General features: G+C 46.4%; 1 protein-coding gene across 7 annotated transcripts in view; it reads left to right on the forward strand.

The window, feature by feature from the left end:
* The window catches only part of Ptpre (protein tyrosine phosphatase, receptor type, E), a 150452-nt gene that overhangs the window by 79050 nt on the left and 55892 nt on the right, over positions 1-15510 (forward strand).

Below are 15510 nucleotides of genomic sequence, written 5' to 3' on the forward strand. Positions count from 1 at the left end.
AAAACTATCTGAGCAAAAGCAACAAGCAGGCAGCATGGGTGTGTTTGTTCTTCTCTCCTATTGACTGCGGATGTGATGTGACTAGCAGCTTGAGTTTCCGCTTTAACTTGCCCTTAGAGATGGGACTGTAACCTGGGAGTGTAAGCCTAATGAGCCTTTTCATCTTCTAAGATGCTTTTGATTGGGGTATTTTATCACAGCAACAGGAATAAAGCTAGATCTGAGTGAATTTGGCAGACTTTCTAAGAAAACATGTAGCTTTTTTTTCTTCATTATTTCTCCTGTTTAAAAACGATTTTGCACATTATCGATAGTAGTACGAATGTTTTCCCTAACCATTTAATGCAGGGACTAAGTTGATACATTTTAAGATGTTATATCCTTTTCCAAGTCCCGCTGCATCCTTCACATTTATGCCAGCATGCACACACATGGTCGTCTGAGCTGCCCTTCAACACTGTGGGGCAGAGCTAAGAGTCCATTTAATGATGTTGTACATGACGAGTTGTTTGTTTTCGGAAAAGCCTGTACCATGTGAGGCAAACGGTTTGATTTAAGTGTGCGATGTGACTGCGATTGCAAACTGAACACACAGCAGCAATACTGCAGCCATCACCATGGCAACCAGTGGAAATAATGGCCCCCTTCGGGAATAAAAGAGATCTCAGATCCCTTCGCAATCAGCGGCGTTGGCGGTTTGCAGTAGAGGTGGTTTTCAGTGATTGCTTCAGACCCTCTTTATGGACAGAAAATGAATGGGCAAGAAAATTTTGAAAAAATAAATGGATTTACAGCAACTCATGTGATAATATAAAGCCATGAAGGAAAGCAAGACAGCTGAGGAGCAAGTGCCCAGGCCCTTCCACCCTCAGGACTGTCCCCTGGCTGTTAGAAACCTGGTCCCTGTCCTTGTCACAGAGAATGACTTTGGACAATCCCTGTTGTCCTATGTGGCCATTAGAGACTTTGGACATTTTCTTACTGGAGGCAGAAATACTAGTTGAGTCACAGGAAAGAGAACACATAAATATGCAATGCCACATAGAAAGCACACGGAAAGCACTCAGTGCACGGTACTTCAGATTCAGATAAAATTAAAATGAGTACCTAGATTGCTCACAAGAGCTGTATTAGTCTTTCAAAACATAAAATGTAGGGTACTTCAGCCTGCAGCTCTCCTGGAAGGATGAAGTGCAGCTGTAGGAGTGTCCCTGTCCCTCTTGCAGGGCCTGATGCTTTGTTAAAACTCTTGATACACATTTGGGGTGCTGATGCCCTGAGATGCAGAAATGAAGTTTATTCATGAAGTTGTGTGTTTCCGGGGATTTGATGAAATCTGAGTTTACTTGTGGAATCTGAAGTAATGACCCTATCTGAAGAATGATCCACTCCATCACAGGGGAAGGGGAGTTTCCTCAAGACTAGGCAACTATGGGAGCTTCAGGCTTCCAGATAACAGGATGAGAAGGAAAACTGTTTATTTCCTTTTTTATTAAAGGATGTGCTATGGGAGAGGTAAGAGATGATTTTGATATGAGAAGTTACCTCTCCAAGGTCATGTCTGAAATAGAAGTGTTTTCTACACGGAGGGGAGTGGGAGCCGTTAGTTAATGGATGGAGTGTTTCAGTTTTGGCAAGGTGCCTCAAGTCCATGATACTTCACTACTGTCTATTATCTGCTCAAGCTTCTGTTAAAAGGGCAATCCTGATTTAAATGTGTGTGTGTGTGTGTGTGTGTGTGTGTGTGTGTGTGTGTGTGTGTGTTACAATAAAAGGGAAATATCTCTGGACCACATTCAAGGAGAAACGCTAACCTGTGTGCCTAGGACACTCCGGCCTCATGGCTTCTTCACTTCATGTTGTGTTCAATGAGCTTGGCTCAGATAGAGTCCTTTGAAAGTGAACTGGTGAGCACTGATTTTCATTCAAGAGCTGAAATGAAACCCCAAGGGGAACCCATGACAGAGACCTCTTATTGTGCTTTCTCAGTCCCTGTAGGCTGGGAATCCACCTTGGCCTGGGCATGGGGCCCTCTCGAGGTTCACTCCTCTTATGTTTGGTGAGCAGAAGGTTTCTAACTACCAGGGATACTGTTCACTAGGATGGCCTTGTATTTTATCTTTTGCCATCTTTTATTACAACTTTTTTTTTAATCAGTGGGATGCTATAATTCCTGGTTGTCAACTTGACTACGTCTGGAATGAACTACAATCTAGAAATGAAGGGCGTACCTGTAACCCAGATCTTGAGGCTAGAAACCCCAGGTTTCTGACCTGGATCTTGACATGGGGTGACACACACTTTTGATCCAAATCTTGAAGCATAGTGATCATGAAAAGCTTAGACCCAGGCAAGGCAGTATACACCATAAATCCCAGGAGACTTGAGGCAAGCAGATCTCTGAGTTTAAGACCAGCCTGGGACAGAGCAAATTCCAGATCCAGGAGGGGTGGTACACACCTTTAATCTGAGCCATACCTTCTGCCAGAGGCCTACATAAGGACAATGGAAGAAGAAAGGCTCTCTCTTCTTCACCTGCTTGTACTTACTTGCTAGCACATCTGTTGGAACCTACTTCTTCAGGATTCCAGCTTCAACAGAAGACCAGCTGAAACAACTAGCCTCTTAGGTCTGGGCACTGGATTCTTGGACTTCCCATTCACAGCTGCCCAGTGTTGGGTTAGTTGGACTGCAGACTGTACGTCATCACAATAAATTCCCTCGATATACAGAGCCATTCCATACATTCTGTGACTCTAGAGAACCCTGACTAATGCAGATGCACTGGATGACAGATTTACCTTCATGTATTTATTTCAAGAAACGCTCCCTTTTGTAAATGCTCCCTGCTGGATTTTTGCTATAGCCTCTCTTTAAGACCAGATTTTGTTATAGATCTCTGACTGGCCTGAAACTCACTAAATAGACCAGGCTGACTTTTGCCTCCTAGACTTATACAGGCATGCAAGTCATCAAAATGTAAGAGTCAAATGTCAGTTGGGCAGTGGTGGCACACTCTTTTAATTCCAGCACTTGGATAGCAAGGGCCAGAGGATCTGTGGTCTACAGAGTGAGTTCCAGGACAGCCAGAGCTGCACACGGAAACCCCATCTCAAACAAACAAACAAAACGAAACAAAACAAAACAACCCAAATGTCCATTAAGCTAAGAGGAGAGGTTTAACATCTCAGACAAACGTCTTGGACTAAGATAGAAATGTTGGAGGTTGTTTAGGAACTGTCCAACAGGAAGTGCACTGAGCCCTGATTTGATATTCCCACACTGGAAAAGGAAGTTTTTTTGTCGCTGTTTATTTAGGTTTTGTTGTTTTTGTTTTGTTTTCATTGTTGTTGTTTTCCCTAGCTGAATTGCCTTTTTCCTCTCCTTTTTTTTTTTAAGCATACTGCTTACATCTTAAGAGTCTGCCCTTTTGGCTGTTCTGCATATGTTCAAACTGTCTTTAAATTGCTAATGATGCTGCTGTGTGGTTAAGGAACACAGGCACTGGCTTACCTGTGAAGGGCTTCTAGTGTTTATGAGATCAGCCTTCCCACTGAGAATAAATACCAGGCCTCGTGATTCCTTTCAGTCAGTTTGTCTGTAAGCCTCAGTCTTTTTACTGCACAAAGCCGAGAAAGCATTACAACCTTTTGACTCTCCTCCAAAGGGCTTAGCAGCTGCCATGGTTCACTCTAAGAATTCCGATAGAGTTCATGGAGGTCATTCTCCAGAAATCCAGAGCAGCAGTATTCAGAGGCATCCACAGTCAGTGTCCATAGGTGACAGTGTCCAGGGTTCAGCATCTACAACTTCCCTGGGAGCCGTGGACAATGGGAGGGTCCCTGCACATGTGACCCTCCACATAGCACATCTCTAGCAGGATCACTGTTGTGTGTTTGCAAACGCTGGGGAGGACAACAGGACAAAGACAGGGCTCTGTTACCTTCCTGTCAGCTTGGGATCTGCGATAACTGCTCTGTATTAAAGAGAAGCCTCTTCATGGGCGCTCCTGTGGGTGAGTGTAGGGCTAGGCGTGTGGATATGTGTGCATGCGCGCTCTGTAGGCAGAACAGACACAAGGAAAGGTGAGAGGGTGTTCTGTGGAACTTGAAAAGGCTCAGGAAATGTTGGCTTTAAGACTTTGCTTCCAAAGACTGGCTTGGTCACTTGGTGTGCTAAAGAAAAGCTCACAGAAAGAGAGATGGGAGCACTGGTAGATTGCCAGGGCTCTCTTTGCAAGATATTCTAGTGTGTGGGTGTATCTGGGATGTTTCTCTGTTTTTTGATAGCCACTCAAATCTGTCCACTCCCGAATCACTTCTCCAGAGGCTTTCCAGCATTGCTGCTTGAACCTGGGATGCATCCCACCCCCACCCCCATCCCCATCCCCATCCCCAGCCCCATCCCCAGCCCCATCCCCCCACCCCCCACCCCCCACCCCACCCCACCCCCGCACTCCAAGCAGGCTTCACAGACTGGGGGCTGGCCCTGGAGGAAATGCCCTCATGATAGACCATGGGCTCTACATCCTGAAGCTCTGAACCTCCTGGGGGTGCTGAAGTGTTCTGGGGAGCAATAACCACAGAGGGGGGACACGGTTCTCACATTAGGGAAAGCAGTCGCATGTTAGTGGTCACTCATGAAGAGGCTCCATGATTGCCTGTAGTGAGCTTTTGTAAACATTGCCAGGCTCTGAAGGTCCTGGCTCCTCCTTTCTGTCCTCCTTAAATAGGCTCATACTGTCCTTTTTGCAGAAGGGGCAAGGGCAGTGTTTTCTCTCCTCTGCCGTCTGCAGGCTGGAGGGCAGCCCTGCCCCAACCGCTGTACCCAGCAGGTCCTGGCAGCTGTAAACCTAGCTGTGCAGCTGTGCTGAAGGAGGAACTCCCACTCTCAGCAACCAAATCCTCACGCTTCCAGATCCACAGTGGATGTGCCCTGGGTTGGAAGGGCCAAGCTGTGACTGTATAATTTGCAGCTAAGCCTGGGTTCCCAAGTGCTCAGTTTATCAACCTCCAGGCTATGGGAGATCTGAGAACAGCAACCGCATGGGGGTATGAGGGTGATGGGAGAGGAAGCTTCCAGGATGTTTGGGTTAAAAGGTAGGCACTTATTCAGATTCCTTTGTTAAGGCAGTGTTCTGCCGGGGGGGGGGGGGGGGGGGAGTTGGTAGTGAGCTTTACTTTCTAGTCCCAGGGGCCTTTTTGATTAGGACCAGGTGGGATTAGGGCACTGCCAAGAAAGGAACTGTGCGTGCAGGGAGGGCAGGCACCCACACCTGCTCTCCACTGGCTCCACTCTGGGCACCTCTCTCAGTTAGGGTTTTACTGCTGTGAATAGACACCATGACCAACTCTTATAAGGACAATATTCCATTGGGGTTGGCTTACAGGTTCAGAAGTTCAGTCCACTGTCATCAAGGCAGGAGCATGGCAGCATCCAGGCAGGCATGGTGCAGGAGAGGCTGAGAGTTCTACATCTTCATCTGAAGTTTGCTAGCAGAATACTGGCTTCCAGGCAGCTAGGGTGAGGGTCTTAAGCCCTCAACCACAGTGACATACTCCAACAGGGCCACACCTCCTAACAGTGCCACTCCCTGGGCCAAGCATGTAGAAACCATGACAGCACTCTGTGTAGCAGAGTCGGCCATGCTCAAGCAGCCAGGTCAGTGGATGAAAATTCGTGGATGAGTGAAGCTACATCAACTTTCCCTGCAGCGCTGTGGCAGCCAGGACGTCACAGAGCATGGTTCACATGCATTTGTGCACATTCTCCACGCTCGAGAATGGAGAAGCAGGGGCTGGAGAGATGGCTCAGTGGTTAAGAGCACTGACCTTCCAGAGGTCCTGAGTTCAATTTCCCAGCAACAACATGGTGGCTCACAACCATCTGTAATGGGATCTGATGCCCTCTTCTGGTGTGTCTGAAGACAGCTGCAATGCACTCATATAAATAAAAATAAATAATGCTTTTAAAAAAAGAGTGGAGAAGCAGAGTGGCCTTCTGGTCAGATGCCTGGTTCCTGTCCCAGCGTGTCACTTCCTTGCTGAGGTAGAAGTAACTTGATCTCTGTAAGGTACCCTGTACCCCCATGATGCCCCTTGCATGGCACTCAGCAGGACACTGGCTGGCAGCGCACAGCTGTGAGAGCAGTAGGTGGTATCTGTTTGGAGTCTCCGAATGATACCAGATGTAGTCCCTTCTTATTTAAGGATAATAATTTTAAGAACCTTTTCTCTAACGCATTGCAAACATGAGCACTGGAGCTGGGGAGATGAATCTGGTAAAATACTTGCTGTGAAAGCGCAAAGAACTGAGTTCAAATCCCCTGGACCTCCATAAAGGTAGAGTGCAGATGAAATTGTGGAGTCCAAAGGAGACAGGTAGATCCCTAGAACTTACTGAACAGCCCGTCTAGCCAAATCAATGAGCTCCATGTTCTGTAAGGTGGCCTGTGTCCAAAATGAGACGTGAAACAACTGAGGAAGGCATCGGAAGATAGCTGGCCTCCACATACATGTGCACATGAATGCACATGCCCATGGACTGGAGCATACACATGTTTACATGGACACATATGTATACCATATCGATTGCACGTGTGTGTGTGCAAGCGTGCAAACACACACACACACATACACACACACATTCTTAATTAAAATAAATACTAATTTTTGTAAAAAAGAGAAAAGAGGGGTTGGGGATTTAGCTCAGTGGTAGAGTGCTTGCCTAGCAAGCGCAAGGCCCTGGGTTCGGTCCCCAGCTCCGGAAAAAAGAGAGAGAGAGAGAGAGAGAGAGAGAGAGAGAGAGAGAGAGAGAGAGAGAAAAGAAAGTAGCTCATATTTCTCATATTTATTAACAGACAGGTTTTTAATATATCAGTTGCCTGGGAAGTCCAGAAAAGGCATTAGATCCTCTGAAACTGGGGTTAAAGGTGGTTATGAACTACCCAGCATGGGTGCTGGGAACTGAACTTAGGACCTCTGCAAGAGCGTTATACACTCTTAACCACTGAGCCACTGTCCCAGCTCTTAGTAATCTTGAAGGTAAGATTTGAAGTGCTTAGAAATGAAAACGCATTGTCTTCCACCCTTTCGTGTCTGTTCGCAGGCAAACAGAGGGCTCTGGAGTACTGCCAGCATTTTAAAATTATAGCTAAAGAAATGATCCCTACTTAATTAGTATAGATGTTGCTGGGTAACTTCTAATAATGAGTGCAATTTGCAATACATTCTCACCATGTAATTTAGCACAATGGGGCCCTCAGAACATAGGACTCATATTTAATCAAGACTCAGGATTAATATAGACAAGAACAAAGTTTAGGTCCCCAGTCTTTGTATGGGTGTAGCGGGGGTTGGGGGGCTCTGCAGGTGCTTGAAGGAAGATCCTACAGGTACCATCATTCCCAAGGGCTGAGTCATACGCCACAGTGCATCTCTGGTCTCTGGAGAGGAAGCAATGTCACCGGCACACCTCACAAGGGCCTCAATGTTTGTGTGCCTCAAGTGTCCTATCTAAAAAACGAAGACGGTCTAATAGAGATCCTGATAATATATAATTATGCTTATAGAAATACAATCATGAATAATATATTAATAAGAAAGATAAGGATCTAATGTCCTCCTGTTGTGGGAGTTGAGTAGATTGGTGGTGACAGGTGCTTAGGAAGTAGCACACAGCCCTCAACAGACATGGCTCATTATCACAAATATTATTACCTGGGATATTTTTGGACCCTTTGCTAAGGAGAGTGTCCCTCACGCCCGAGCAGAGCATGTGTTTGGGTGAGGCAGTTTTTTTGTTGCTATGAGGAAATACCCCAAGCTTTATAGAGCAAAGAGGTTTATTTTGTCTTATGGTTCTGGAAATAAAATGTCTGAACACCATGGTTATGACTTGGCAATGTCTTTCCCAACCTAGACCCCAAGATTGTATCATGTCATGGCGGGGGTACCTGTGTACTATTTTCCGTGCATGGGCTGTCTCTCCCTGTGTTATTTTTATCCCTGCTGTGACCGTAGGCAAGGACTTACTTTAGATCCTGGTTTGAGGGTATACCATCATGAGAGGAAGGCGTGGATGGCAGCATGGGGCCTGCTATGAACCTGGTCCCCTTAGCAACCAACTCTCTCTTCTACAAGTTGCCTTGGTCATGGTGTTCTATCGCACCAACAGAAAGCAGCTGGCACAATCCTGGAGGTGATTTGTCTTCCTTGAAGTAAAATTAACCATGCTGAAATGTACACAAGGTTTGCATTTGTTCATACAGGGTGCTTGTGGGTCCCTCCCCCGGGCCCAGTTCCAACATATCTGAATCAGTCCAAAAGGAAGTTTCCCCCGTGAAGCATCCTTCCTCCCAGTCCTTGGCAGCCACCAGTCTGTCTTGCATACCTGTCAATTTACACATTCTGGTTATTTTATATAAATGAACTCATATAATATGTGACCTTATAAGTCTGGCTTTTTTTCCTTTGCAATATGTTTTATAGCTCAGCTTGGCAACAGGATGTATCAAACCATTCTGTCTCGACTGGAGACTGTGCCAACGTCTCCTATTTACCTCCTAGCCCTCAGCGAGGCTTTCAGCTTGTGTCTGTATCTTAAGAGATATGGCTATGAGTATTTATGTACACGTTTTGTTTGGGCACCTGTTTTCAATTCTTTGGGGGCACCTACATACTTCAAGGTGGATCATTTATAATTCTATATTTAAAGTGTGCCATCTCTTCAGTCCATGATGTTCTTGCAAAGGCCCTCAGTTTGATCTTAGCACCCACACTGAACGACTCAAAACTGCCATGTCTCGAGGCTCACAGCCACCTGTAACTCTAACTCCAAGGCAGCTGATAACTTCTTCCGGCCTCCACGGGTACCTGCTCTGTCATGTACATTTTCGTATACGGACATGCAATCTCTTTTTTAAGGGAGGAGGAGCTCTGCTTCCTGCTGCAGCTGGACTGAGAGCTCCCACCTGTCTTAGGCTTTCCTGGGCTCTGGTTGCATTGCTCCAACCCCTCCCTTGGGTCTCCTCCCCTTCTTACGAAGGCAAGTCCTTGCCAAGCTCATCTTGACTTCTTCTCATTCTTAACTGCTCACAACGACAGAGACCCTATGAGAGCACAGTGTGAGGTCCCAGGAAGACAAGAGCTTGGGAGACTCTCCTCAGGACCTTACTCTTACCCTGTCCTCATCCACGAAGGTCTTAAGCAAACACATGGTGGGGCAGGGCTTCCGAGACTAGCTTCTGCCTCTGCTCTTCGGTTCTAGCCTTAATTCATGGTCCCCAGGGCATTTCAGAGACAGGAGAGAGATTTCCCAGAGGCAAGGCTAAGTCTGAGCATTAAGAATTGTATGCTTAATCAACTCCTTGTCCCTCTTAGTACTTGACTACCTTAGAAAAATCACTGCTTAATTGAAGACTATTATTTCCTTCTAAGCATGATCCAGGAAGCTGGTGGCATTTGAAGATTTTTCGATTGATTGCTATAGTTTCCGATGGAAATAAAAGAATAAGCAATATTTGGGCCATGTCAATGCAAGGCTGTGTTTTAAATTTTATTAATATCAGTGTTTGTGTGTGAATGCGTAGGCACCATCATGCCATGACATACATGCGAAGGTCAGCAACTTCCAGGAGTTGATTTTCTCCTTTCACCCATGGAGGTCCTAAGGAACCAACTCAATTACAAACTCAATTACAGCCTTGGCTGTGAGCACCTTTGCGAAATTAACTATCTCAATGCCTCTGGGGCTCTATTTTGGTGGAAACCTTGAGGACACAGAGTCGGACAATGTCAGAGGGTGGGGCTTGTGCCCTTTCTCTTTTCTATCTCAGAAGGACCTGGGTTTAGGAAGAGGTTTGAGGTTGGCCTATCTTCATGGCTGACAGAATGAAGTCAGCTGATTCGGGGACCACTGAGGGGTCTCTCCCAATCCCCAAGATTATATCAAGTCCAAGGAATGTCTGGTTCTCACCAGAAAAGAGTATTTCTGTCTTGCCCTGTCATGGTGTCCCCTCTGCTCCTCCCAGCCTCTCCTCATGCATGCTGTGACATGGGAAGGGTGCTGTGCTCACAGAGGCTTGAGTTCCAGCCCCTGCCCACCCGCCTGACCCTCACAGGTTCCACCCTGGTTTGACAATTGTTAAGAACAATGGCCTAAGCTCTGAGAATGCTGAAGCCTGGTTCTGCTTTTCTTACTCTTAGTGGGTTGTGACATTTCCTTCCACTGTGGTTTCTTCCGCTTTGAACAGAGCAAGGAGCTGTCTCTTAAAGGACATAATATTCTTGAGTCTCTGTTGATAAATAGTTGAGGCAATGGGGCTCTGTGTTTATAGAAACATTGGTTGCAGGGGAAGAAAACTCAAGTTGGCCCTTGGGGGTAGGGAGTAAAAGCTGTTTCATTCACCCACTGGGCAAATATTTATTAAGTACCTATTTTAAGGATGACGAGGCCTTTCCCAGGTAGAACAGGATAAATGAAGCTTTGCGTGCGGATGTTTAGAGTCCCAGACCCACAAAATGCTAACACTGGCTTCTGCCAAAAGATGCAATGGATATTTTTTTTCTTGCGGATTGGGGAGTCAGTAAATATTTTTCAGTTAATTTTTTTTGGAATTTACAAAATGTGTATCCGTTTGTCCTAAAATGAAATGTTTGTCAGTTTAGATGTGACCCACACTTATCCTGATGAAACCCTACAAAGTTCAGAAACAAGAGCATGCCCATAACTAATAAACTTCAACAGTGGCCATGTGGGTGTCTGTGCTCTGGACACTTGGCAGACTGCCCAAGTCTGAACTCAGGCTTTGTCATTTTTTTACTAATTGAGTGTCTCTGGTTGCCTGACCGCTCTGATCCATAATGCCCTTTGAAACCAGCGAAAGCCTTGTATTGTTCCAGAGAGGTAACAGAGGTCAGGAAGACCCAACTCTAGTCTTGTAGGGGTGGGTACTAGGTGCTCTTTGCTGGTCTTACAGGAGCCTTCTTAGAATGTATTTGTTCTTAGAATGGATTTGTTTAGTATCTAATGGTTAGAGGCTTGGCTACAATGTAGCCCTTGCTGGATCATGTCTATATGCTCGGAGCAAAGATCCCCTTCTAGCATCTAGGAGGCTCTACATCCCTTTTGTTCTGGGAGTTTTTGTCCTTGGAACTACAAGTGTAGGTCCTCCCCCAGATGCCTTACTCAGCTTCAACAGACACAAAAAGAAACAAGTAAAATAGAGGACACGGTCTTGGTCACCTTTGAGCTGAATTCATTTCAAAGTATTTGTTTACATTCCAGAAAGGTCCATCATCAACAGCAGGGGAGCTGTACCTCAGTTTATTTGGGAGAGCTGGTGAACGAGTTCCGGAGGAGTGACTTTGCTCACATGATCACCCCATCAGAATTCAGTGCACTGTGGCAGAAAGCCCACATGGGCCAAGCAGCACCTGGTCCAGCTTATGGATGGAAGCCGGTATCTTAGATTTTTGAGATGCAGGCATTTCCAATAAGCATGCTGCAGAGACAGCCGCCATGGTTAGAAAGATGCTGGTTTAAACTTAGGATTCTTTAATTCCTTAGTCTTCTAAATATTATTATTGAAATCATAAAGGTTATTTACTTCGGGGAGTTCCCCTATAAAGACAACAGAATTTCCCTCCCACTTCTCTGTGATGGTTACCAGTCCTCTGTGGCACATAGTCAAGGGGGCCTTGTGATTGGCTCCCCAAACTCTGAAACAGAGAAGGGTGGGCCATACTCAGCCACAGCCAGGAGCCAACAGTCCAAGGCAAACAAGAAATGGTCACTCTGTTGATAGAGCGCCACCACTAGAGGGCATTCATTATTTCATTCATTCATTCAACCATTCTGTAAGTCCCGGTCAATCCCCAGATGTGAGGTCCCCTGCAGGCTGGCAATGTGGCTTGATTTGCCCCTCTCATTTGCTCAGCACAACTGGCCTAACTCATTCATGTCCTCAGTGTTCCCCTGTACCGAGCTCCCAATTTGCATGATTTGCCCAAGCTGCTTCTTGCATTTGAAAAATGGTAGAGCCAAGGGACTTGGAAACCAGGCTCTTGCCACGTGCCTGGCTCTGCAGAGAAAGCTTGGCTGGGAACTAACCCTTTCCCTTGGCTGAAAAATAACAAAGGCTGCCCACTCGGTGAAGAATAGGCACTATCTACACATCGGAGAAGAGGCTATGCTGCCAACAATTTTTCTCCCTGTGGCTGTCCTTGTCAGCGTGTTAAGTAGCCAATAGCAGATCCATTAAGAAACTGGCAGGTGAAAGCAGGTGTCCCCAGAGCCATTGCCACCTCACCTTTAAGGCCTCCCGGATATGTATATGCATGCACTGTGAGTTACAGTCTCCAGAATAATTGATTTTAATATGTATGGAAGAATCAATGCTGTGGGAAGAAAGCCAGTGTCCTGAGTGTGCCATGCCATTTGATGGGTAATTTCCTCCCAGCTCTGTCAGCCAAGGGACTTCCACTGGAGTATTAAATTTCTTGACTGAGGGAGGAATGAGGAACCCACAGATCACAGAATTGGATTTAAAGTGAGGACAAGAGGGGTGAGGGGCCTGCTAGGGGGAATTCGGGTGTGTCTTAAAAGGCTAATTCCTAATTAATCGCTTCACCAGTGTGTGCATGGAGGATTTGAGAAGTTTGTCACAGCATCGCTGTGGTCGTTAGTAAGGTAGTGATGGGACCAGAAACCACATTTATAAAGTGAGTCTGTAGAAATGCTGTCACAGGGTGACCTTTGGGGACACACTGAGTTAGTTAGGAAGGCTGAGCTGTGATCTGGCAGCAGCAGGTTGATGTGGGTCCATGTTTCTGTGACTTTCCCGTGGTGCCACCTGCTGGTCATCTTCAGCATTTGACCTCTAGCTTCAAGGGGTGGGAAAACGCATAAACAGCTCCGGAAACCTGCCTCTCGGATGCTTTGGAGTTCAGGTACTAAGCTAAGCAGAGACCACAAAATGTTAACCAATAATGCCATATTCATCTCAGATCCCCTTCTGGGACACCTGTCTGCTTCCTCTCCAACACTAATCACTTTTGTGTGTCTGCCCCATGGGGCAGTGAGCTCTTTGAGTCCCCTCTCCCACCCATATGTTTTCATGTTGGAATCCAGTTTCAGAAGGTGCTCAGCTGAGGATGCCCCAGATGGGCTGGGATAGAGGGGTGCCAGGAGCATGTGTGTCATATGCATGAGGGACTGCCCTGTTGCTGGCTCAGAGCAGATCATGAACAGGGCTCACAGGTTGGCACAGGGTCTCAGATCACAGAGCCTCAGATTATGGAAGGTCTGAGAGGCAGGCAACTTACAGAGCGACAGGTATTGAGTCCAGGTATGTGACTCATCCATTTGTCTCCCTGTCCTCAGTATACTTACCGCCAGGCTGATTTCAAGACACTAAAATACTCAAGGCTGCTCTTCTATCAAACCTCTCTGGAGCTCAGTACCTCAGTAGGCAATAACAGAACTTCTGCATAACTTCTGTCTGCCCTTGGCTTGGGAGATCCAGACCAGCATCACCCTGTGATGTAATAGTATTCAGTATCGCTGCCCATCCTGGCTTAACAGCCAATAGAAAATCAAGAGCATCATTCTGTCCCCCAAGGTAGGACTGGTGAGGGCCCCTGGGCTTAGGAAGGCTTTCTCCAGGCACTCATCTGTTGACCCTCTGACTCTGCTCAGCTCAGGAGCTATGCAGGTATGCCTCCTCAGACATGCTAGGCTTGGAAGAGCAGTATTTCATGCTCCCAGGAATGCCTTGAAGCTGAAGATGCAAACTCAGTCACCATGGCTTCTCTGGCACCCAGTCTACTAAGATAGGTGCATGTGGCGGGGGTGGGGGGCAGGAATACCTCAAACTCACTGAAGTCATCTACTGGAGAGCACCCTGACCCGCCTCAGCTAGAATAGAAACATTTAAAGTGAGCATGTTTGTCTAGCCTTGCCAGTTAAAATAGACTCATTCCGTGATATGGAAAGCACCTGTTGAACCAGTGAGCAAACAAATCCTGGACAAATAAAGAACAATCCCCATTACTACCTCCTGGTCACACTAAAACCAGCATTTCTTTAAAAATGCATGAGCTCCGTGATGCCTCCCAGCGCGAAAGCCAGCCATTTTATGAAATTGGTGTGCATTTTCTACTAAAGAGGAGAGTGTCTACTTATTAATATTCCCAAGGGGTAGCTTTTGGGTTCTCTGCCATGCTGCTGTTATAATTTTCTATAATTATATGGTGCTGATTGTAGTTTGCCAACAGAGCATCAATAAAATGAAATGTAACCCTGGAACTAACACACTCACACTACACCAGCCCCACTCTCATTCTCAAGAATTCTCTTGTTCAGAATATGTAGCCTTATGACGGCTGGGGCCCAGGGAGGCAAGAGGATGTCCTCCCCGAAATCTCAACCACTATGACCAGGAGTGCAGAGCCATCCTGCAGAATTCAATTTGTACAAATACCAGGGAGGATAGCCATTAGGGGACCCGTCGTGATAATGGGGGAGAATTCTGCTTGTATTTCTTTGGTTTTGCTTTTTTTTTATGATGGAGATTAAACCTGGGGTCTTGCACATGTTGGGCAAATGATTGACTACTGAGTGACACACCCAACCATGAATCCTCTGTTTGATCAGCACTCTGAGCCACAGGCAGAAAGGAGTCTGACAGGAGTCCGAATTAGGAGGCAGAGCCATCTAGGCGCCAGGAAGTAGATTCTCTCTAGACACTGAATCTGCTGACGGCTTTATCTGGGTTTGGAAACCCTAAAACTCTGAGGAGTTTCTGTTGTTTATCTGCCATACGATCTGAGGTGCCTCGCTCAGTAACCTGAACTGTAAAGGGGATGGAGTGGCTTCCTTTATTTTGCTCAACTTCGGTCACAGTTGGTGGGTGCCATTAAATAGTTGAGTGACTGCATATAAAATAATGAGTGGGTGAATGCATGGATGGACGAATGAAAGAAAGAAAGAAAGAAAGAAAGAAAGAAAGAAAGAAAGAAAGAAAGAAAGAAAGAAGCTACCACAAACTGAATGGATCTTCCATTCTCTAGATATGTGTCTTGGGCCAAATAAGTTGTGGTCTCTCTGGGTTGTGGTCACCTCGAGAGTAAGAAGACTGTGGGGAGTACGTGGTCCCTCTGTGCCCTGTGCACAGGCAGAAAGGTGGTGAACTGGTGGTATTTTAGAACTAGAAATAAGAGTGCCCTGGTCTGGGCATGGGTGCTGCAGGAAGGGTATGGGTTCCTGGAGAGGCTGGCATGAGATAGAAAGATGAAGAAGAATCAGGAGGAATTTTCATGGTTGATCGTGTGCTAGGGGATGTTCCAAGCACAGACTCAGAGCTGCTGAGAGGAAGAGGGCAGGATGCTTTTGAGGCAGGAGCTGATGAAGATGCTGGAAAGGCAAGTATGGAGAACCACCCACACTGGCCTTTCCCAGGATCCTCTCTGAGCTCAACCCCTGAGCATGAGGAGATGGCTCCATGTTTTT

The sequence above is a fragment of the Rattus norvegicus genome, chromosome 1 (assembly GCF_036323735.1).
Source record: "Rattus norvegicus strain BN/NHsdMcwi chromosome 1, GRCr8, whole genome shotgun sequence".
In the NCBI taxonomy this organism is placed as follows: domain Eukaryota; kingdom Metazoa; phylum Chordata; class Mammalia; order Rodentia; family Muridae; genus Rattus; species Rattus norvegicus.